Source organism: Oncorhynchus gorbuscha, unplaced genomic scaffold (assembly GCF_021184085.1).
Source record: "Oncorhynchus gorbuscha isolate QuinsamMale2020 ecotype Even-year unplaced genomic scaffold, OgorEven_v1.0 Un_scaffold_5980, whole genome shotgun sequence".
Classification (NCBI taxonomy): Eukaryota; Metazoa; Chordata; class Actinopteri; order Salmoniformes; family Salmonidae; genus Oncorhynchus; species Oncorhynchus gorbuscha.
In genome coordinates, this window is record NW_025749673.1 from 1 (window position 1) to 23,306 (window position 23,306).

The 23,306-nt window shown below is 46.0% G+C and overlaps 1 long non-coding RNA gene across 1 annotated transcript; it reads left to right on the plus strand.

Annotated features, from left to right (window-relative positions):
- Window positions 1-20: 20 nt before the first annotated feature.
- On the plus strand, window positions 21-14,206 carry LOC124029281. Its single transcript, XR_006837753.1, has 3 exons — window positions 21-53; window positions 1,902-2,006; window positions 14,184-14,206. It is a non-coding gene; the product is annotated as an uncharacterized LOC124029281 (long non-coding RNA).
- Window positions 14,207-23,306: the final 9,100 nt, after the last annotated feature.

Below are 23,306 nucleotides of genomic sequence, written 5' to 3' on the forward strand. Positions count from 1 at the left end.
CCCCCTAGGGAGTGTCACACTCTGTGATGATAACGGTCCTCAGAAACTCAGCGGTGAGTCACTATGTTTTCCATGTTGTATTCTTCCTTCAGTTAACAGTTGCTCTCTTCACCAAACAGAGAAACCACACACACACCCAGGTGCTCCATCATGGTTCCCCACAGGGCAGAGTGTTGTCACACCTTTATGACCTAGTAGTGTGGCCTCGGCGTGTGTGTGTGTCTGCTTGCTTGCGTGTTGATGAATGAACAACTGCAGGTATTTTAACAACACACTTTATCCATTAGAACTCTCAACAACACATCCATTAGGAACACTGACTCTTTCTCAACAAACACAGTTTCCCCATTAGGAACACTGACTCTTCTCAACAACAAACACAGTTTTCCCCATTAGGAACACTGACTCTTCTCAACAACAAACACAGTTTTCCCATTAGGAACACTGACTCTTCTCAACAACACAGTTTTCCCCATTAGGAACACTGACTCTTTACAACAAACACAGTTTGCCCCATTAGGAACACTGACTCTTCTCAACAACACAGTTTTCCCCCATTAGGAACACTGACTCTTTACAACAAACACAGTTTGCCCCATTAGGAACACTGACTCTTCTCAACAACACAGTTTTCCCCATTAGGAACACTGACTCTTCTCAACAACAAACACAGTTTTCCCCATTAGGAACACGGACTCTTTACAACAAACACAGTTTCCCCCATTAGGAACACTGACTCTTCTCAACAACACACTTTATCCATTAGGAACACTGACTCTTTACAACAACAACACAGTTTTCCCCATTAGGAACACTGACTCTTTACAACAACACACTTTATCCATTAGGAACACTGACTCTTTACAACAACAACACAGTTTTCCCCATTAGAACACTGACTCTTCTCAACAAACACAGTTTTCCCCATTAGGAACACTGACTCTTTACAACAACAGTCAGCAATGATCTGTTATATACTCTGTTGATCAGTCAGATTAGTGTCTCTGAGGTTCTGTTGTTTATCAGCCTGTTGGGTTGATCAGTCAGATTAGTGTCTCTGAGGTTCTGTTGTTTAGCAGCCTGTTGGGTTGATCAGTGTCTCTGAGGTTCTGTTGTTTATCAGCCTGTTGGGTTGATCAGTGTCTCTGAGGTTCTGTTGTTTATCAGCCTGTTGGGTTGATCAGTGTCTCTGAGGTTCTGGTGTTTATCAGCCTGTTGGGTTGATCAGTCAGATTAGTGTCTCTGAGGTTCTGTTGTTTATCAGCGTGTTGGGTTGATCAGTGTCTCTGAGGTTCTGGTGTTTATCAGCCTGTTGGGTTGATCAGTGTCTCTGAGGTTCTGGTGTTTATCAGCCTGTTGGGTTGATCAGTCAGATTAGTGTCTCTGAGGTTCTGGTGTTTATCAGCCTGTTGGTTGTTGATTAGTGTCTCTGAGGTTCTGTTGTTTATCAGCCTGTTGGGTTGATCAGTGTCTCTGAGGTTCTGTTGTTTATCAGCCTGTTGGGTTGATCAGTGTCTCTGAGGTTCTGGTGTTTATCAGCCTGTTGGGTTGATCAGTCAGATTAGTGTCTCTGAGGTTCTGGTGTTTATCCACTACCTGTTCGTTTTCAGATCTAGATTTTTAGGGTTTACTGACACTTGATTTAGACAGGTATAGAAACAGATGGAGATGCAGACTCAACAGGAAGGAGAAGGGGTTTGAACCCGGATAGGGTGAGGAGAATGTTATTTGCTGTTAGCATTACCGCTAAACCACAGTTTGTGCAGTCTGTATCCTTGTGCCTTTTGGCAACTCTGTCCTAATTTCTCCTCCTGTGGTTTCTCAGGGACCCAAGTCCTAATTTCTCCTCCTGTGGTTTCTCAGGGACCCAAGTCCTAATTTCTCCTCCTGTGGTTTCTCAGGGACCCAAGTCTTCCTTCATCACCCCAGAGAAGAGAGCTAAACTCCGGTCCAACCCGGTCAAAGTTCGCTTTGCTGAGGAGGTTGAGGTCAATAGTCACTCTCAGGTACGTCAGACTCTTACGACACCCTATTGTCACTGCATGGCGCGTTATAAGCCCTCTATGAAGCTGTTGTGTCATATCTGTCCAGGATTCATGTATGATCTAGTCTATACAGTGACTTCTAGAGCACCAGATGGACATCAAATCAAATGTATTTATAAAGCCCTTCGTACATCAGCTGATATCTCAAAGTGCTGTACAGAAACCCAGCCTAACACCCCAAACAGCAAGCAATGCAGGTGTAGAAGCACGGTGGCTTGGAAAAACTCCTAGAAAGGCCTAGAAAGGCCAAAACCTAGGAAGAAACCTAGAGATTAACCAGGCTATGTGGGGGTGGCCAGTCCTCTTCTGGCTGTGCCGGGTGGAGATTATAACAGAACATGGACAAGATGTTCAAATGTTCATAAATGACCAGCATGGTCGAATAATAATAAGGCAGAACAGTTGAAACTGGAGCAGCAGCAAGGTCTGCAGCATGTCTGTTAATGCTTTATGGAGCTGACATGACTGCTGTATGGAGCCAGTCGCAAGCCAGTGGTTTATCTCTCAGCCATATGACAACCCCATATTCCTCCCTATCCTCACTGCTTGGCTTGGAAACCCATTTCACTGTGGTTTAGATGTCCTGTCGCTGTAGATGTCCTGTCGCTGTAGATGTCCTGTCCCTTTAGATGTCCTGTCCCTTTAGATGTCCTGTCCCTGTAGATGTCCTGTCCCTGTAGATGTCCTGTCCCTTTAGATGTCCTGTCCCTGTAGATGTCCTGTCCCTGTAGATGTCCTGTCCCTTTAGATAGATGTCCTGTCCCTGTAGATGTCCTTTAGATGTCCCCTTTAGATGTCCTGTCCCTTTAGATGTCCTTTCACTGTAGATGTCCTGCCCCTGTAGATGTCCTGTCCCTGTAGATGTCCCTTTAGATGTCCTGTCCCTGTCCCTGTAGATGTCCCTTTAGATGTCCTGTCCCTGTAGATGTCCCTGTAGATGTCCTGTCCCTGTAGATGTCCTGTCCCTGTAGATGTCCTGTCCTTGTAGATGTCCTGTCCCTGTAGATGTCCTGTAGATGTCCTCCCTGTAGATGTCCTGTCCCTGTAGATGTCCTGTCCCTGTAGATGTCCTGTCCCTGTCCCTTTAGATGTCCCTGTAGATGTCCTGTCCCTGTCCCTTTAGATGTCCCTTTAGATGTCCTGTCCCTTTAGATGTCCCTTTAGATGTCCTGTCCCTTTAGATGTCCTGTCCCTGTAGATGTCCTGTCCCTGTAGATGTCCTGTCCCTTTAGATGTCCTGTAGATGTCCTGTCCCTGTAGATGTCCTGTCCCTGTAGATGTCCTCGCTCTGTAGATGTCCTGTCCCTGTAGATATCCTGTCCCTGTAGATGTCCTGCCCCTGTAGATGTCCTGTCCCTGTAGATGTCCTTCCCCTTTAGATGTCCTGTCCCTGTAGATGTCCTGTCCCTGTAGATGTCCTGCCCCTGTAGATGTCCTGTCCCTGTAGATGTCCTTCCCCTTTAGATATCCTGTCCCTGTAGATGTCCTGTAGATGTCCTGTCCCTGTAGATGTCCTTCCCCTTTAGATATCCTGTCCCTGTAGATGTCCTTCCCCTTTAGACGTCCTGTCCCTGTAGATGTCCTGTCCCTGTAGATGTCCTGTTCCTTTAGATGTCCTCTCCCTTTAGATGTCCCTTTAGATGTCCTGTCCCTGTAGATGTCCTTCCTTTAGATGTCCTGTCCCTGTAGATGTCCCTTTAGAAGTACTGTCCCTGTAGATGTACCTTTAGATGTCCTGTCCCTGTAGATGTCCTGTCCCTTTAAATGTCCCTTTAGATGTCCTGTCCCTGTAGATGTCCTGTCCCTTTATATGTCCCGTCCCTTTAGATGTCCCTTTAGATGTCCTGTCCCTGTAGATGTCCATTTAGATGTCCTGTCCCTGTAGATGTCCTGTCCCTGTCCCTTTAGATGTCCCTGTAGATGTCCTGTCCCTGTCCCTGTAGATGTCCTGTCCCTGTAGATGTCCTGTCTCTGTAGATGTCCTGTCTCTGTAGATGTCCTGTCCCTGTAGATGTCCTGTCCCTGTAGATGTCCTGTCCCTTTAGATGTCCTGTCCTGGAGGACTCCATACAGAAAGGAACAAGCTCCCTGGAGGACTCCATAAAGACAGGAACAAGCTCCCTGGAGGACTCCATAAAGACAGGAACAAGCTCCCTGGAGGACTCCATAAAGACAGGAACAAGCTCCCTGGAGGACTCCATAAAGACAGGAACAAGCTCCCTGGAGGACTCCATAAAGACAGGAACAAGCTCCCTGGAGGACTCCATAAAGACAGGAACAAGCTCCCTGGAGGACTCCATAAAGACAGGAACAAGCTCCTGGAGGACTCCATAAAGACAGGAACAAGCTCCCTGGAGGACTCCATACAGAAAGGAACAAGCTCCCTGGAGGACTCCATACAGACAGGAACAAGCTCCCTGGAGGACTCCATACAGACAGGAACAAGCTCCCTGGAGGACTCCATACAGAAAGGAACAAGCTCCCCTGGAGGACCCCATACAGAAAGGAACAAGCTCCCTGGAGGACTCCATACAGACAGGAACAAGCTCCCTGGAGGACTCCATACAGACAGGAACAAGCTCCCTGGAGGACTCCATACAGACAGGAACAAGCTCCCTGGAGGACTCCATACAGAAAGGAACAAGCTCCCTGGAGGACTCCATACAGACAGGAACAAGCTCCCTGGAGGACTCCATACAGACAAGAACAAGCTCCCTGGAGGACTCCAGACAGGACAGGAACAAGCTCCCTGGAGGACTCCATACAGAAAGGAACAAGCTCCCTGGAGGACTCCATACAGACAGGAACAAGCTCCCTGGAGGACTCCATACAGACAGGAACAAGCTCCCTGGAGGACTCCATACAGACAGGAACAAGCTCCCTGGAGGACTCCATACAGACAGGAACAAGCTCCCTGGAGGACTCCATACAGACAGGAACAAGCTCCCTGGAGGACTCCATACAGACAGGAACAAGCTCCCTGGAGGACTCCATACAGACAGGAACAAGCTCCCTGGAGGACTCCATACAGACAGGAACAAGCTCCCTGGAGGACTCCATACAGACAGGAACAAGCTCCCTGGAGGACTCCATACAGACAGGAACAAGCTCCCTGGAGGACTCCATACAGACAGGAACAAGCTCCCTGGAGGACTCCATACAGACAGGAACAAGCTCCCTGGAGGACTCCATACAGACAGGAACAAGCTCCCTGGAGGACTCCATACAGACAGGAACAAGCTCCCTGGAGGACTCCATACAGACAGGAACAAGCTCCCTGGAGGACTCCATACAGACAGGAACAAGCTCCCTGGAGGACTCCATACAGACAGGAACAAGCTTACGCTAGTGATCAGAGACAGAGGCTGCATCTCAATTCCCTACATAGTGTACTACTGTTGACCAGGGCCCTGTTCCCTACATAGTGTACTACTGTTGACCAGGGCCCTGTTCCCTACATAGTGTACTACTGTTGACCAGGGCCCTGTTCCCTACATAGTGTACTACTGTTGACCAGGGCCCTGTTCCCTACATAGTGTACTACTGTTGACCAGGGCCCTGTTCCCTATATAGTGTACTACTGTTGACCAGGGCCCTGTTCCCTACATAGTGTACTACTGTTGACCAGGGCCCTGTTCCCTACATAGTGTACTACTGTTGACCAGGGCCCTGTTCCCTACATAGTGTACTACTGTTGACCAGGGCCCTGTTCCCTACATAGTGTACTACTGTTGACCAGGGCCCTGTTCCCTACATAGTGTACTACTGTTGACCAGGGCCTGTTCCCTACATAGTGTACTACTGTTGACCAGGGCCCTGTTCCCTACATAGTGTACTACTGTTGACCAGGGCCCTGTTCCCTACATAGTACTACTGTTGACCAGGGCCCTGTTCCCTATATAGTGTACTACTGTTAACCAGGGCCCTGTTCCCTACATAGTGTACTACTGTTGACCAGGGCCCTGTTCCCTACATAGTGTACTACTGTTGACCAGGGCCCTGTTCCCTACATAGTGTACTACTGTTGACCAGGGCCCTGTTCCCTACATAGTGTACTACTGTTGACCAGGGCCCTGTTCCCTACATAGTGTACTACTGTTGACCAGGGCCCTGTTCCTACATAGTGTACTACTGTTGACCAGGGCCCTGTTCCCTACATAGTGTACTACTGTTGACCAGGGCCCTGTTCCCTACATAGTGTACTACTGTTGACCAGGGCCCTGTTCCCTACATAGTGTACTACTGTTGACCAGGGCCCTGTTCCCTACATAGTGTACTACTGTTGACCAGGGCCCTGTTCCCTACATAGTGTACTACTGTTGACCAGAACATTGGCATATAGGGTTCCATCTGGGACTCACCCTGAGACAGAGTGGTCGTATCGAGGGCTGGATGATTCCCTGATTACAGGAGAAAACGCTGAGTTTAGACAACTTGAGGAAAACTTGCTCTTTCCATGACTTAGACTGACCAGGTGAGTCCAGGTGAAAGCTATGATCCCTTGTTGATGTCACCTGTTAAATCCTTCTTCAATCAGTGTAGATGAAGGGGAGGAGACATGTTAAAGAAAGATGTTCAAGCCTTGAGACAACTAAAACATGGATTGTGTGTGTCCCATTCAAAGTGTGAATGGACATATTTAAGTATCTTCGAACGGGGTATGGTAGTAGGTGCCAGGCGCACCAGTTCGTGTCAAGAACTGCAACGCTGCTGGGTTTTTCACACTCAACAGTTGCCCCTGTGTATCAAGAATGGTTCATCACCCAAAGGACATCCATCCAACTTGACGCAACTGTGGGAAGTATTGGAGTCAACATGGGCCAGCATCCCTGTGGAACGATTTCAACACCTTGTGGAGTCAACATGGGCCAGCATCCCTGTGGAACGATTTCAACACCTTGTAGAGTCAACATGGGCCAGCATCCCTGTGGAACGATTTCAACACCTTGTAGAGTCAACATGGGCCAGCCTCACTGTGTAACGATTTCAACACCTTGTAGAGTCAACATGGGCCAGCCTCCCTGTGGAACACTTTCAACACCTTGTAGAGTCAACATGGGCCAGCCTCCCTGTGGAACGATTTCAACACCTTGTAGAGTCAACATGGGCCAGCCTCCCTGTGGAACGATTTCAACACCTTGTAGAGTCAACATGGGCCAGCCTCCCTGTGGAACGATTTCAACACCTTGTAGAGTCCATACCCCGATAAATTGAGGCTGTTCTGAGGGCAAAGGGAGGATGCAACTCAATATTAGGAAGGTGTTGTTCTGTATACTCAGTGTAAACGCACTATTAACGATTAGAGGGTTAGAGGGGAGCAGAGAGAAGGGTGGAGGGGGAGCGAGAGAAGGGTGGAGAGGGAGAGAGAGAAGGGTGGAGGGGGAGAGGAGAAGGGTGGGGGAGGAAGGGAGCGGAGCGAGGGGTGGAGAGAGAAGGGTGGAGGGGGAGAGCATGGCGCTTGTAACATAGCTCAGTTGGTAGAGCATGGCGCTTGTAACGCCAGGGTAGTGGGTTCGATCCCCTGGACCACCCATACGTAGAATGTATGCACACATGACTGTAAGTCGCTTTGGATAAAAGCGTCTGCTAAATGGCATATCATTATAATTAATTATAATTATGAATTAATAATTTAAATAATTATAATTAGAGAAGGGTGGGGGAAGAAGGGAGCGGAGCGAGGGGTGGAGAGAGAGAGAGAGAGAAAGGATTGGAGGGAGAGAGAGAAAGCAAGAGAGAGAGAGAGAGAGGTGGAGGGAGAATGAAAGAGAGATGAGAGGGGGGGTGGAGCGAGAGAGAGAGAACAACAGGAAGAGATTGAGTGGTTGGATCAATGCCAGTCTGATTCCCTTCAGAACAGCTGTGATTACAGAAGAATAATGTATTGAAAGGGAGGAGGAGGAGAGAGTGGAAGAGAGGGGGTGAGAGGAGGAACATAAAGAGGGAGGGAGAGACATGAAAAACACAGTATAATAGACAGAGAGACAGATGGAGAAAGACAGATGGAAAGAGACAGAGAGACAGAGAGACAGAGAGAGAGACAGAGAGACAGAGAGAGAGACAGAGAGACAGAGAGAGAGACAGAGAGACAGAGAGACAGAGAGAGAGACAGAGAGAGAGACAGAGAGACAGACAGAGAGACAGACAGAGAGACAGAGAGAGAGAGCGACAGAGAGACAGAGAGACAGAGAGACAGAGAGACAGAGAGACAGAGAGAGAGGCAGATATATATTTAGAGACAGAGAGGGCAGATATATATTTACAGAGAGAGACAGAGGCAGATATATATTTAGACAGAGAGACAGACAGAGGCAGATATATATTTAAACAATTTAGAGAGAGAGACAGAGAAAGAGGCAGATATATATTTAGAGAGAGAACAGAGAGAGAGGCAGATATATATTTAGAGAGAGAGACAGAGAGAAGGCAGATATATTTTTAGAGAGAGAGACAGAGAGAGGCAGATATATATTTAGAGAGAGACAGAGAGAAGGCAGATATTATTTAGAGAGAGAGACAGTGGAGAGGCAGATATATATTTAGACAGAGAGACAGAGAGAGAGGCAGATATATATTTAAATCAAATTTGGAGAGAGAGACAGAGAAAGAGGCAGATATATATTTAGAGAGAGAGACAGAGAGAGCTTGTAAGAGGCAGATATATATTTAGAGAGAGAGACAGAGAGAGAGGCAGATATATTTTTAGAGAGAGAGACAGAGAGAGAGGCAGATATATATTTTAGACAGAGAGAGGCAGATATATATTTAGAGAGAGAGAGACAGAGAGAGAGGCAGATATATATTTAGAGAGAGACAGAGAGACAGAGAGAGAGAGACAGAGAGGAGAGGCAGATATATATTTAGAGAGAGAGACAGAGAGGCAGATATATATTTAGAGAGAGAGACAGAGAGAGAGGCAGATATATATTTAGACAGAGAGACAGAGAGAGGCAGATATATTTTTAGAGAGAGACAGAGAGAGAGGCAGATATATATTTTCAGAGACAGAGAGAGGCAGATATATATTTAAAGGGAGGAGACAGAGAGAGAGACAGAGAGACAGAGAGGGAGGCAGATATATATTTAAATCAATTTAGAGAGAGAGACAGAGAAAGAGGCAGATATATATTTAGAGAGAGAGACAGAGAGAAAGGCAGATTTAGAGAGAGAGACAGAGAGAGAGCAGATATATTTTTAGAGAGAGAGACAGAGAGAGAGGCAGATATATATTTAGAGAGAGACAGACAGAGAGGCAGATATATATTTAGAGAGAGAGACAGAGAGAGAGGCAGATATATATTTAGAGAGAGAGACAGAGAGAGGCAGATATATTTTTAGAGAGAGAGACAGAGAGAGAGGCAGATATATATTTAGAGAGAGAGACAGAGAGAGGCAGATATATATTTAGAGAGAGAGACAGAGAGAGAGGCAGATATATATTTAGACAGAGAGACAGAGAGAGAGGCAGATATATATTTAGACAGAGAGACAGAGAGAGAGGCAGATATATTTTTAGAGAGAGAGACAGAGAGAGAGGCAGATATATATTTAGAGAGAGAGACAGAGAGAGAGGCAGATATATATTTAAATCAATTTAGAGAGAGAGACAGAGAAAGAGGCAGATATATATTTAGAGAGAGAGACAGAGAGAGAGGCAGATATATTTTTAGAGAGAGAGACAGAGAGAGAGGCAGATATATATTTAGAGAGAGAGACAGAGAGAGAGGCAGATATATATTTAGACAGAGAGACAGAGAGAGAGGCAGATATATATTTAGACAGAGAGACAGAGAGAGAGGCAGATATATTTTTAGAGAGAGAGACAGAGAGAGAGGCAGATATATATTTAGACAGAGAGACAGAGAGAGAGGCAGATATATATTTAGACAGAGAGACAGAGAGGCAGATATATATTTAGACAGAGAGACAGAGAGAGAGGCAGATATATTTTTAGAGAGAGAGACAGAGAGAGAGGCAGATATATATTTAGACAGAGAGACAGAGAGAGAGAGGCAGATATATATTTAGACAGAGAGACAGAGAGAGAGGCAGATATATATTTAGACAGAGAGAGAGGCAGATATATTTTTAGAGAGAGAGACAGAGAGAGAGGCAGATATATATTTAGACAGAGAGACAGAGAGAGAGAGGCAGATATATATTTAGACAGAGAGACAGAGAGAGAGGCAGATATATATTTAGACAGAGAGACAGAGAGAGAGGCAGATATATTTTTAGAGAGAGAGACAGAGAGAGAGGCAGATATATATTTAGACAGAGAGACAGAGAGAGAGGCAGATATATATTTAGACAGAGACAGATATATTTTAGAGAGACAGAGAGAGAGGCAGATATATATTTAGACAGAGAGACAGAGAGAGAGAGGCAGATATATATTTAGACAGAGAGACAGAGAGAGAGGCAGATATATATTTAGACAGAGAGACAGAGAGAGAGGCAGATATATATTTAGACAGAGAGACAGAGAGAGAGGCAGATATATATTTAGACAGAGAGACAGAGAGAGAGGCAGATATATATTTAGACAGAGAGACAGAGAGAGAGGCAGATATATTTTTAGAGAGAGAGACAGAGAGAGAGGCAGATATATATTTAGAGAGAGAGACAGAGAGAGAGGCAGATATATATTTAGAGAGAGAGACAGAGAGAGAGGCAGATATATATTTAGAGAGAGAGACAGAGAGAGGCAGATATATATTTAGAGAGAGAGACAGAGAGAGAGGCAGATGTATATTTAGAGAGAGAGACAGAGAGAGAGGCAGATATATATTTAGACAGAGAGACAGGGAGATATATATTTAGAGAGAGAGAACCTATATTTATGTTTATTTATTTTCCCTTTCGTACTTTAACTATTTGCACATCGTTACAACATTGTTTATGGACATAATATGACATTTGAAATGTCTTTATTCTTATGGAATTTTTGTAAGTGTAATGTTTACTGTTCATTTTTTATTGTTCATTTCACTTTTGTTTATCTTCTATGTCACTTGCTTTGGCAATGTAAACATACTTTTCCCAAGCCAATAAAGCACTTACATTGAATTGAGAGAGACAGAGCCACAGAGCCACAGAGACACAGAGACACAGAGCCACAGAGACACAGAGCCACAGAGCCACAGAGCCACAGAGCCACAGAGCCACAGAGCCACAGAGCCACAGAGCCACAGAGACACAGAGACACAGAGACACAGAGAGACAGAGAGATACCGTGGGATATGCGTCAACAGCAACCATGGGAAAATCTTCTGCATTATTATCATCATTATTAACAGCAGACTCTTACATTTCCTCAGTGAAAACAATGTACTGAGCAAATGTCAAATGGGCAATTACCGTACAATTAGCCTATCAGAAACTTCTAAGCCATAGCATAATGTTCTAGAATTTTCCAAGCTGTTTAACCTCACTAGGGGACGCTAGCGTCCCACCTGGCCAACATCCAGTGAAATTGCAGAGCGCCAAATTCAAAAACAGAAATACTCATCATAAACATTAATAAAACATACAGGTGTTACATCGGTTTGAATTGCAGAGCGCCAAATTCAAAAACAGAAATACTCATCATAAACATTCATAAAACATACAGGTGTTACACATCGGTTTGAAGATGAACTTCTTGTTAATCCAATCACGGTGTCAGATTTCAAAAAGGCTTTACGGCGAAAGCAAACCATGCGATTATCTGAGAACAGCGCCCAGCAGACAAATCATTACAAACAGTAAACAGCCAAGTAGAGGAGTTACACAAGTCAGAAATAGTGATAAAAATGTATCACTTTCCTTTGATGATCTTCATATGGTTGCACTCACGAGACTCCTGTTTACTCAATGAATGTTCGCTTTGTTCAATAAAGTCTCTCTTTATATCCAAACCCCCCCGTCTTGTTCAGTAATCCACAGGCTCAAACACAGTCACAACAGGCAGACGAAACATCCAAATAGTATCCGTAAAGTTCGTAGAGACAAACGATGTTTATAATCAATCCTCAGGTTGTTTTTAGCCTAAATAATCTATAATATTTCAATCCAGACAATAACGTTGTGAATATAAAAGGTAAACAAGAAAGGCGCACCCTCGGTCTCGCGCATGAAAAAGCTCTGGGCCACTGTAGTGTTCACTCATTTAGAGAGGTCTTACTCCCTCATTTTTCAGAATACAAGCCAGAAACAATTTCTAAAGACTGTTGACCTCTAGTGGAAGCCATGGGAAGTGCAATCAGAGTCCTAACTCTATGGATACTGTAATGGCTTTCAATAGAATACTACAAACATAAAATATATTTTTCTCAGGTTTTTGCCTGCCATATCAGTTATGTTATACTCACAGACATTGTTCTAACAGTTTTGGAAACTTTAGGGTGTTACCTTTCCAAATCTACCAATCATATGCATATCAGCTTCTGGGCCTGAGTAGCAGGCAGTTTACTTTGGGCACGCTTTTCATCCGGAAGTGAAAATAGTGCCCCCTACCCTAGTGAAGTTAAAGGCACAGTCAATTTAGTGTCTGTAAACTTCTGATGCACTGAAATTGTGATACAATGAATTATAAGTGAAATAATCTGTCTGTAAACAATTGTTGGAAAAATTACTTGTGTCATGCACAAAGTAGATATCCTTACCGATTTACCACAACTATAGTTTGTTAACAAGACATGTGTGAAGTAGTTGAAAAACTAGTTTTAATGTGTCCAACCTAAGTGTATGTAAACTTCCAACTTCAACTGTACCTCGGCCTAAACATCAGCACCACAGGTAACTTCTACAAAGCTGTGAACGATCTGAGAGACAAGTGCCTTCTATGCCATCAAAAGGAACATACCAAGGATCTGGCAAAAATACCTGAATCAGTTATCGAACCCTTTGCCCTTCATGGTTGTGAGGTCTGGGGTCCGCTCACCAACCAGGAATTCACAAAATGGGACAAACACCAAATTGAGACTCTGCAGGCAGAATTCTGCTAAAATATCCTCCGTGTACAAAGTAAAACACCAAATAATGCATGACTTCATTCTTTTGGAACTTTAATAAGTGTAATGTTTACAGTTCATTTGTTGTTGTTTATTATTTATTGCACTTGCTTTGGCAATGAAAACATATGTTTCCCATGCCAATAAAGCCCTTCGTGTGAGAATTTTACTGACTGTGTACATACTGTCTCAATGGTTGAACTCGGTTATCCCTCAAGCTTTGTCTCTTTCCCAGAGGTCGTACATCTCCGGTTAATAAATAATTAGAATTTTACTGTCTCAATGGTTGAACTCGGTTATCCCTCACGCTTTGTCTCTTTCCCAGAGGTCGTATATCTCCGGTTAATAAATAATTAGAATTTTACTGTCTCAATGGTTGAACTCGGTTATCCCTCACACTTTGTCTCTTTCCCAGAGGTCGTAGATCTCCGGTTAATAAGAATTAGACAAAGTCTCAGATTCTGCAATAGATCAATACTTTATTCAGAGAGCGCTCTGTCTTCAAAATGAGAACACAATCTTTTACAGCACACACTCACAAGAACTCACATCAGTAGAAACGCCTCCTCTCTTTAGATGGGCTGTATTTTTCCAGAGTTCACATACATTGTTAATCACTTCTGCAACAGGTTTCATTATCTTCTTCAAGCCTAAGCGTTTCTAACCGTTTTTCCCTCCCTGGGGTGGGAGGCCTCTTTCCAGTTATTAGTTTCACAAGTCGACAGTTGTCCTAGAATGTCTCAACTATACCCAGCTCATATTGCGAAATAGTAACACAATGGCCTAGTCACACAATTTATTGAATTATGACCCTAACACATTTCATACAATTATATGGTTTCAGGGTGGAACACTTTAGTCATTATCTTAAACATACAAATGATTCTATCAGAAATTGAAATTGAGAGCCAGAGAGAGACAGACAACCACTCTAATACGTAAAGGTTCCTGAGCATCCTTTAGGGGTTCTTCACATAACCCCTTTTAATGGATCCTCAACATGAAAATACTATTATTATTACTATTATCACCACAGGCCCAGGTAGCTTATTTGTCACCCCCCTTCTCTAATATGTATCTGATACCAGTAAAGTATTTAGCTAATAATAACACACCCTTATTTCCTGATTCATCTGGTTTCCAGGGCAACTCGCTGCTCTTCCTCCCAACGTTCTAAAGGTGTATCTGGAGAACGGACAGACCAAGGCCTTCAAGTTTGAACCCAACACCACTGTCAAGGTAACTAATATCATACACATACTACACTATCGTATTACAAGTATAATCCTGATGATACTACTAATATAATAGACAGACCAAACCCAACACCGCTGTCAAGGTAACTTTATTTTACTGATACCACACTGCTTCAACACCATATTCAACCAAATATTTATTTATATATTATATATTACAATAAAGATGTATTTATATATTATATATTATAATAAATATTTATTCATATATTATATATTATCATAAATATGTATTTATATATTCTATATTATAATACATATTTATTGATATATTATATATTATAATACTATATTATATATTATAATAAATATTTATTTATATATTATATATTATAATAAATATGTATTACTATATTATATATTATAATAAATATTTATTTATATATTATATATTATAATAAATATTTCTTCATATATTATATATTATAATAAATATTTATTCATATATTATATATTATAATACATATTTATTTATATATTATATATTATAATACATATTTATTCATATATTATATATTATAATACATATTTATTTATATATTATATATTATAATACATATGTATTTATATATTATATATTATAATACATATTTATTCATATATTATATATTATAATAAAGATTTATTTATATATTATATATTATAATACATATTTATTTATATATTATATATTATAATCAATATTTATTCATATAGATGTATTTATATATTATATATTATAATAAAAGATTTATTTATATATTTCTTAATTCCGGTTCTTCTACTTTTAGATGTGTCTGTATTGTTGTGAATTGTTAGATACTACTGCACTGTTGGAGCTCGAACACACGCATTTCGCTAGACACGCAATAAAATCTGCTAAATTTGTGTATGTGACCAATAACATCTGCTAAATTTGTGTATGTGACCAATAACATCTGCTAAATTTGTGTATGTGATCAATAACATCTGCTAAATTTGTGTATGTGACAATAACATTAAATTTGTGTATGTGACCAATAACATCTGCTAAATTTGTGTATGTGACCAATAAAATTTGATTTGATTTGTTAAGGAACTTTACTGGGCGCGTTGGGCCAGTAATCGTGCTAGATCGAATCCCCGAGCTGAAAATGAAACTCTGTCGTTCTGCCCCTGAACAAGGCAGTTAACCCACTGTTCCTCAAAATACTGTCTACTAGTGTCCTGTCCAGGGTGAACATGAACATCAAGCTGCCTCACACGACAGAAGCAGATATACGCCTCCTCTACAGGCCGTCCTGGTTCAGACAATAGACTCCTCCTCTACAGGCCGTCCTGGTTCAGGCAATAGACTCCTCCTCTACAGGCCGTCCTGGTTCAGACAATAGACTCCTCCTCTACAGGCCGTCCTGGTTCAGACAATAGACTCCTCCTCGACAGGCCGTCCTGGTTCAGGCAATAGACTCCTCCTCTACAGGCCGTCCTGGTTCAGACAATAGACTCCTCCTCTACAGGCCGTCCTGGTTCAGGCAATAGACTCCTCCTCTACAGGCCGTCCTGGTTCAGACAATAGACTCCTCCTCTACAGGCCGTCCTGGTTCAGACAATAGACTCCTCCTCTACAGGCCGTCCTGGTTCAGGCAATAGACTCCTCCTCTACAGGCCGTCCTGGTTCAGACAATAGACTCCTCCTCTACAGGCCGTCCTGGTTCAGACAATAGACTCCTCCTCTACAGGCCGTCCTGGTTCAGACAATAGACTCCTCCTCTACAGGCCGTCCCTGGTTCAGACAATAGACTCCTCCTCTACAGGCCGTCCTGGTTCAGACAATAGACTCCTCCTCTACAGGCCGTCCTGGTTCAGACAATAGACTCCTCCTCTACAGGCCGTCCTGGTTCAGACAATAGACTCCTTCCGTCCTGGTTCAGGCAATAGACTCCTCCTCTACAGGCCGTCCTGGTTCAGACAATAGACTCCTCCTCTACAGGCCGTCCCTGGTTCAGACAATAGACTCCTCCTCGACAGGCCGTCCTGGTTCAGGCAATAGACTCCTCCTCTACAGGCCGTCCTGGTTCAGACAATAGACTCTCCTCTACAGGCCGTCCTGGCCGTCCTGGTTCAGACAATAGACTCCTCCTCGACAGGCCGTCCCCCTGGTTCAGGCAATAGACTCCTCCTCTACAGGCCGTCCTGGTTCAGACAATAGACTCCTCCTCTACAGGCCGTCCTGGTTCAGACAATAGACTCCTCCTCTACAGGCCGTCCTGGTTCAGACAATAGACCTCCTCTCACAGGCCGTCCTGGTTCAGACAATAGCCTCCCTTCTCCAGGCCGTCCTGGTTCAGACAATAGACTCCTCCTCTACAGGCCGTCCTGGTTCAGACAATAGACTCCTCCTCTACAGGCCGTCCTGGTTCAGACAATAGACTCCCTCCTCTACAGGCCGTCCCTGGCTCAGACAATAGCCTCCCTCCTCTACAGGCCGTCCTGGTTCAGACAATAGACTCCTCCTCTACAGGCCGTCCTGGTTCAGACAATAGACTCCTCCTCTACAGGCCGTCCTGGTTCAGACAATAGACTCCTCCTCTACAGGCCGTCCTGGTTCAGACAATAGACTCCTCCTCTACAGGCCGTCCTGGTTCAGACAATAGACTCCTCCTCTACAGGCCGTCCTGGTTCAGACAATAGACTCCTCCTCTACAGGCCAATAGACTCCTCCTCTACAGGCCGTCCTGGTTCAGACAATAGACTCCTCCTCTACAGGCCGTCCTGGTTCAGACAATAGACTCCTCCTCTACAGGCCGTCCTGGTTCAGACAATAGACTCCTCCTCCACAGGCCGTCCTGGTTCAGACAATAGACTCCTCCTCTACAGGCCGTCCTGGTTCAGACAATAGATTCTCCTCTACAGGCCGTCCCTGGTTCAGACAATAGACTCCTCCTCTACAGGCCGTCCTGGTTCAGACAATAGACTCCTGAGCCGTCTGGTTCGACAGGCCGTCCTGGTTCAGGCAATAGACTCCTCCTCCACAGGCCGTCCTGGTTCAGACAATAGACTCCTCCTCTACAGGCCGTCCTGGTTCAGACAATAGACTCCTCCTCTACAGGCCGTCCTGGTTCAGACAATAGACTCCTCCTCTACAGGCCGTCCTGGTTCAGACAATAGACTCCTCCTCTACAGGCCGTCCTGGTTCAGACAATAGACTCCTCCTCTACAGGCCGGGCCCTGGTTCAGACAATAGACTCCTCCTCTACAGGCCGTCCTGGTTCAGGCAATAGACTCCTCCTCTACAGGCCGTCCTGGTTCAGACAATAGACTCCTCCTCTACAGGCCGTCCTGGTTCAGACAATAGACTCCTCCTCTACAGGCCGTCCTGGTTCAGACAATAGACTCCTCCTCTACAGGCCGTCCTGGTCAGGCAATAGACTCCTCCTCTACAGGCCGTCCTGGTTCAGACAATAGACTCCTCCTCTACAGGCCATCCTGGTTCAGACAATAGACTCCTCCTCTACAGGCCGTCCTGGTTCAGCCAATAGACTCCTCCTCTACAGGCCCTGGTTCAGACAATAGACTCCTCCTCTACAGGCCGTCCTGGTTCAGACAATATACTCCTCCTCGACAGGCCGTCCTGGTTCCAGGCAATAGACTCCTCCTCTACAGGCCGTCCTGGTTCAGACAATAGACTCCTCCTCTACAGGCCGTCTGGCTGCCTCCCTTCTCCTTGCCGTCCAGACAATAGACTCCTCCCCTCGACAGGCCGTCCTGGTTCAGACAATAGACTCCTCCTCTACAGGCCGTCCTGGTTCAGACAATAGACTCCTCCTCTACAGGCCGTCCTGGTTCAGACAATAGACTCTTCCTCTACAGGCCGTCCTGGTTCAGGCAATAGACTGAGCCTCCTGGCTCAGACAATAGCCTCCCCTTCTCCTTGCCGTCCTGGTTCAGACAATAGACTCCTCCTCTACAGGCCGTCCTGGTTCAGACAATAGACTCCTCCTCCACAGGCCGTCCTGGTTCAGACAATAGACTCCTCCTCTACAGGCCGTCCTGGTTCAGACAATAGACTCCTCACTTCCACAGGCCGTCCTGGTTCAGACAATAGACTCCTCCTCTACAGGCCGCCCTGTTCAGACAAATAGACTCCTCCTCCACAGGCCGTCCTGGTTCAGACAATAGACTCCTCCTCTACAGGCCGTCCTGGTTCAGACAATAGACTCCTCCTCTACAGGCCGTCCCTGGTTCAGACAATAGACTCCTCCCTACAGGCCATCCTGTTCAGACAATAGACTCCTCCTCCACAGGCCGATCCTGGTTCAGACAATAGACTCCTCCTCCACAGGCCGTCCTGGTTCAGACAATAGACTCCTCCTCTACAGGCCGTCCTGGTTCAGACAATAGACTCCTTCCTCTACAGGCCGTCCTGGTTCAGACAATAGACTCCGTCGTCCTGGTTCAGACAATAGACTCCTCCCTCTACAGGCCGTCCTGGTTCAGACAATAGACTCCTCCTCTACAGGCCGTCCTGGTTCAGACAATAGACTCCTCCTCTACAGGCCATCCTGGTTCAGACAATAGACTCCTCCTCTACAGGCCGTCCTGGTTCAGCCAATAGACTCCTCCTCTACAGGCCGTCCTGGTTCAGACAATAGACTCCTCCTCTACAGGCCGTCCTGGTTCAGCCAATAGACTCCTCCTCTACAGGCCGTCCTGGTTCAGACAATAGACTCCTCCTCTACAGGCCGTCCTGGTTCAGACAATAGACTCCTCCTCTACAGGCCGTCCTGGTTCAGACAATAGACTCCTCCTCCACAGGCCGTCCTGGTTCAGACAATAGACTCCTCCTCTACAGGCCGTCCTGGTTCAGACAATAGACTCCTCCTCTACAGGCCGTCCTGGTTCAGACAATAGACTCCTCCTCTACAGGCCGTCCTGGTTCAGACAATAGACTCCTCCTCTACAGGACGTCCTGGTTCAGACAATAGACTCCTCCTCGACAGGCCGTCCTGGTTCAGACAATAGACTCCTCCTCTACAGGCCGTCCTGGTTCAGACAATAGACTCACATTTACATTTACATTTACATTTAAGTCATTTAGCAGACGCTCTTATCCAGAGCGACTTACAAATTGGTGCATTCACATTATGACATCCAGTGGGACAGTCACTTAACAATAGTGCATCTAAAACTTAGGGGGGGTGGGGTGAGAGGGATTACTTAACCTATCCTAGGTATTCCTTAAAGAGGTGGGGTTTCAGGTGTCTCCGGAAGGTGGTGATTGACTCCGCTGTCCTGGCGTCGTGAGGGAGTTTGTTCCACCATTGGGGGGCCAGGGCAGCGAACAGTTTTGACTGGGCTGAGCGGGAGCTGTACTTCCTCAGTGGTAGGGAGGCGAGCAGGCCAGAGGTGGATGAACGCAGTGCCCTTGTTTGGGTGTAGGGCCTGATCAGAGCCTGGAGGTACTGAGGTGCCGTTCCCCTCACAGCTCCGTAGGCAAGCACCATGGTCTTGTAGCGGATGCGAGCTTCAACTGGAAGCCAGTGGAGAGAACGGAGGAGCGGGGTGACGTGAGAGAACTTGGGAAGGTTGAACACCAGACGGGCTGCGGCGTTCTGGATGAGTTGAAGGGGTTTAATGGCACAGGCGGGAGCCCAGCCAACAGCGAGTTGCAGTAATCCAGACGGGAGATAACAAGTGCCTGGATTAGGACCTGCGCCGCTTCCTGTGTGAGGCAGGGTCGTACTCTGCGGATGTTGTAGAGCATGAACCTACAGGAACGGGCCACCGCCTTGATGTTAGTTGAGAACGACAGGGTGTTGTCCAGGATCACGCCAAGGTTCTTGGCGCTCTGGGAGGAGGACACAATGGAGTTGTCAACCGTGATGGCGAGATCATGGAGCGGGCAGTCCTTCCCCGGGAGGAAGAGCAGCTCCGTCTTGCCGAGGTTCAGCTTGAGGTGGTGATCCGTCATCCACACTGATATGTCTGCCAGACATGCAGAGATGCGATTCGCCACCTGGTCATCAGAAGGGGAAAGGAGAAGATTAATTGTGTGTCGTCTGCATAGCAATGATAAGAGAGACCATGTGAGGTTATGACAGAGCCAAGTGACTTGGTGTATAGCGAGAATAGGAGAGGGCCAAGAACAGAGCCCTGGGGGACACCAGTGGTGAGAGCGCGTGGTGAGGAGACAGATTCTCGCCACGCCACCTGGTAGGAGCGACCGGTCAGGTAGGACGCAATCCAAGCGTGGGCCGCGCCGGAGATGCCCAACTCGGAGAGGGTGGAGAGGAGGATCTGATGGTTCACAGTATCGAAGGCAGCCGATAGATCTAGAAGGATGAGAGCAGAGGAGAGAGAGTTAGCTTTAGCAGTGCGGAGCGCCTCCGTGATACAGAGGAGAGCAGTCTCAGTTGAATGACTAGTCTTGAAACCTGACTGATTTGGATCAAGAAGGTCATTCAGAGAGAGATAGCGGAGAGCTATCAGGAGCGGCCGTTCAAGAGTTTTGGAGAGAAAAAGAAAGAAAGGGATACTGGTCTATGAGTGACATCGGAGGGATCGAGTGTAGGTTTTTTCAGAAGGGTGCAACTCTCGCCTTCTGAAGACTTGAAGGACGTAGCTAACTGGCTTGTGAAGAGTTGATGAGCGAGGGTGAGGTAAGGGAGAAGGTCTCCGGAAATGGTCTTGGAGAAAGAGGAGGGATAGGGTCAAGCGGGCAGGTTGTTGGGCTGGCCGGTCATTACAAGATCGAGATTTCATCTGGAGAGAGGGGAGAAAGAGGTCAGAGACAGGGTAGGGCAGTGAGCAGAACTAGCGGTGTCGCTTGACTTAGCAAACGAGGGACGGATGTGCGCCGATCTCTTTCAAAATGGTTGACGAAGTCATCTGCAGAGAGGAGGAGGGGGAGGAGGATTCAGGAGGGAGGAGAAGGTGGCAAAGAGCTTCCTAGGGTTAGAGGCAGATGCTTGAATTTTAGCTGGCAGAAGTGGCTTTAGCAGCAGAGACAGAGGAGGAAAATGTAGAGAGGAGGAGAAAGGATGCCAGGTCCGAGGGGCGAAGTTTTCCTCCATTTCCGCCGGCTGCCCGGAGCCCTGTTCTGTGAGCCTCGCAATGAGTCATCGAGCCACGGAGCGGGAGGAGGACCGAGCCGGCCTGGAGGATAGGGACATAGAGAGTCAAAGGATGCAGAGAGGGAGGAGGAGGGTTGAGGAGGCAGAGTCAGGGAGATAGGTGGGAGAAGGTTTGAGCAGAGGGGAAGAGATGATAGGATGAAGAGGAGAGAGTAGTGGGGAGAGAGAGCGAAAGGTTGGGACGGCGCGATACCATCCGAGTAGGGGCAGTGTGGAGGTGTTGGATGAGAGCGAGAGGGAAAAGGATACAAGGCAGTGGTCGGAGACTTGGAGGGAGTTGCAATGAGGTTAGTGGAAGAACAGCATCTAGTAAAGATGAGGTCGAGCGTATTGCCTGCCTTGTGAGTAGGGGGAAGGTGAGAGGGTGAGGTCAAAAGAGGAGAGGAGTGGAAAGAAGGAGGCAGAGAGGAAAGAGTCAAAGGTAGACGTGGGGAGGTTAAAGTCGCCCAGAACTGTGACAGGTGAGCCGTCCTCAGGAAAGGAGCTTATCAAGGCATCAAGCTCATTGATGAACTCTCCGAGGGAACCTGGAGGGCGATAAATGATAAGGATGTTAAGCTTGAAAGGGCTAGTAACTGTGACAGCATGGAATTCAAAGGAGGCGATAGACAGATGGGTAAGGGGAGAAAGAGAGAATGACCACTTGGGAGAGATGAGGATCCCGGTGCCACCACCCCGCTGACCAGACGCTCTCGGGGTGTGCGAGAACACGTGGGCGGACGAAGAGAGAGCAGTAGGAGTAGCAGTGTTGTCTGTGGTGATCCATGTTTCCGTCAGTGCCAAGAAGTCGAGGGACTGGAGGGAGGCATAGGCTGAGATGAACTCTGCCTTGTTGACCGCAGATTGGCAGTTCCAGAGGCTACCGGAGACCTGGAACTCCACGTGGGTCGTGCGCGCTGGGACCACCAGAGTAGGGTGGCCGCGGCCACGCGGTGAGGAGCGTTTTTATGGTCTGTGCAGAGAGAGAGAACAGGGATAAACAGACACATAGTTGACAGGCTACAGAAGAGGCTACGCTAATGCAAAGGAGATTGGAATGACAAGTGGACTACACGTCTCGAATGTTCAGAAAGTTAAGCTACGTAGCAAGAATCTTATTGACTAAAATGATTAAAATGATACAGTACTGCTGAAGTAGGCCAGCTGGCAGTGGGTGCGTTGTTGACACTACACTAATCAAGTCGTTCCGTTGAGTGTAATAGTTTCTGCAGTGTTGCTATTCGGGGGCTAGCAGGCTAGCTAGCAGTGTTGTTTACGTTACGTTGCGTTAAAAGAACGACAATAGATGGCTAGCGAACCTAGAAAATCGCTCTAGACTACACAATTATCTTTGATACAAAGACGGCTATGTAGCTAGCTAAGTAGCTAGCTACGATCAAACAAATCAAACCGTTGTACTGTAATGAAATGAAGTGAAAATGTGATACTACCTGTGAATGCGACCGGGTAGTTGAGTTCTATACAGAAGACGTTGGCTAGCGTTGGCTAGCTGTTGGCTAGCTAGCAGAGTCACCTACGTTAAGGACGACAAATAGCTGGCTAGCTAACCTCGGTAAATTAAGATAATCACTCTAAGACTACACACTCTAACCTAAACAACACAATTATCTTGGATACGATGATACGATGATACGAAGACAGCAAAGACAGCTATGTAGCTAGCTAACACTAAACTAATCAAGTCGTTCAGTTGAGTGTAATAGTTTCTCCAGTGCAGCTAATCAGTGGACGTTAGCTAGCTGGCTAGTGAAGACTACGTTAGGACGGCGAAATACGATAATTACGCAATTATCTTTGATACAAAGACGGCTATGTAGCTAGCTGAGAAGAAATTGCTAAGATAAGACAAATCAAACCGTTGTGATATAATGAAATATAATGAAAAAGTTATACTACCCGTTGGAGCGACGTGCAGATGCG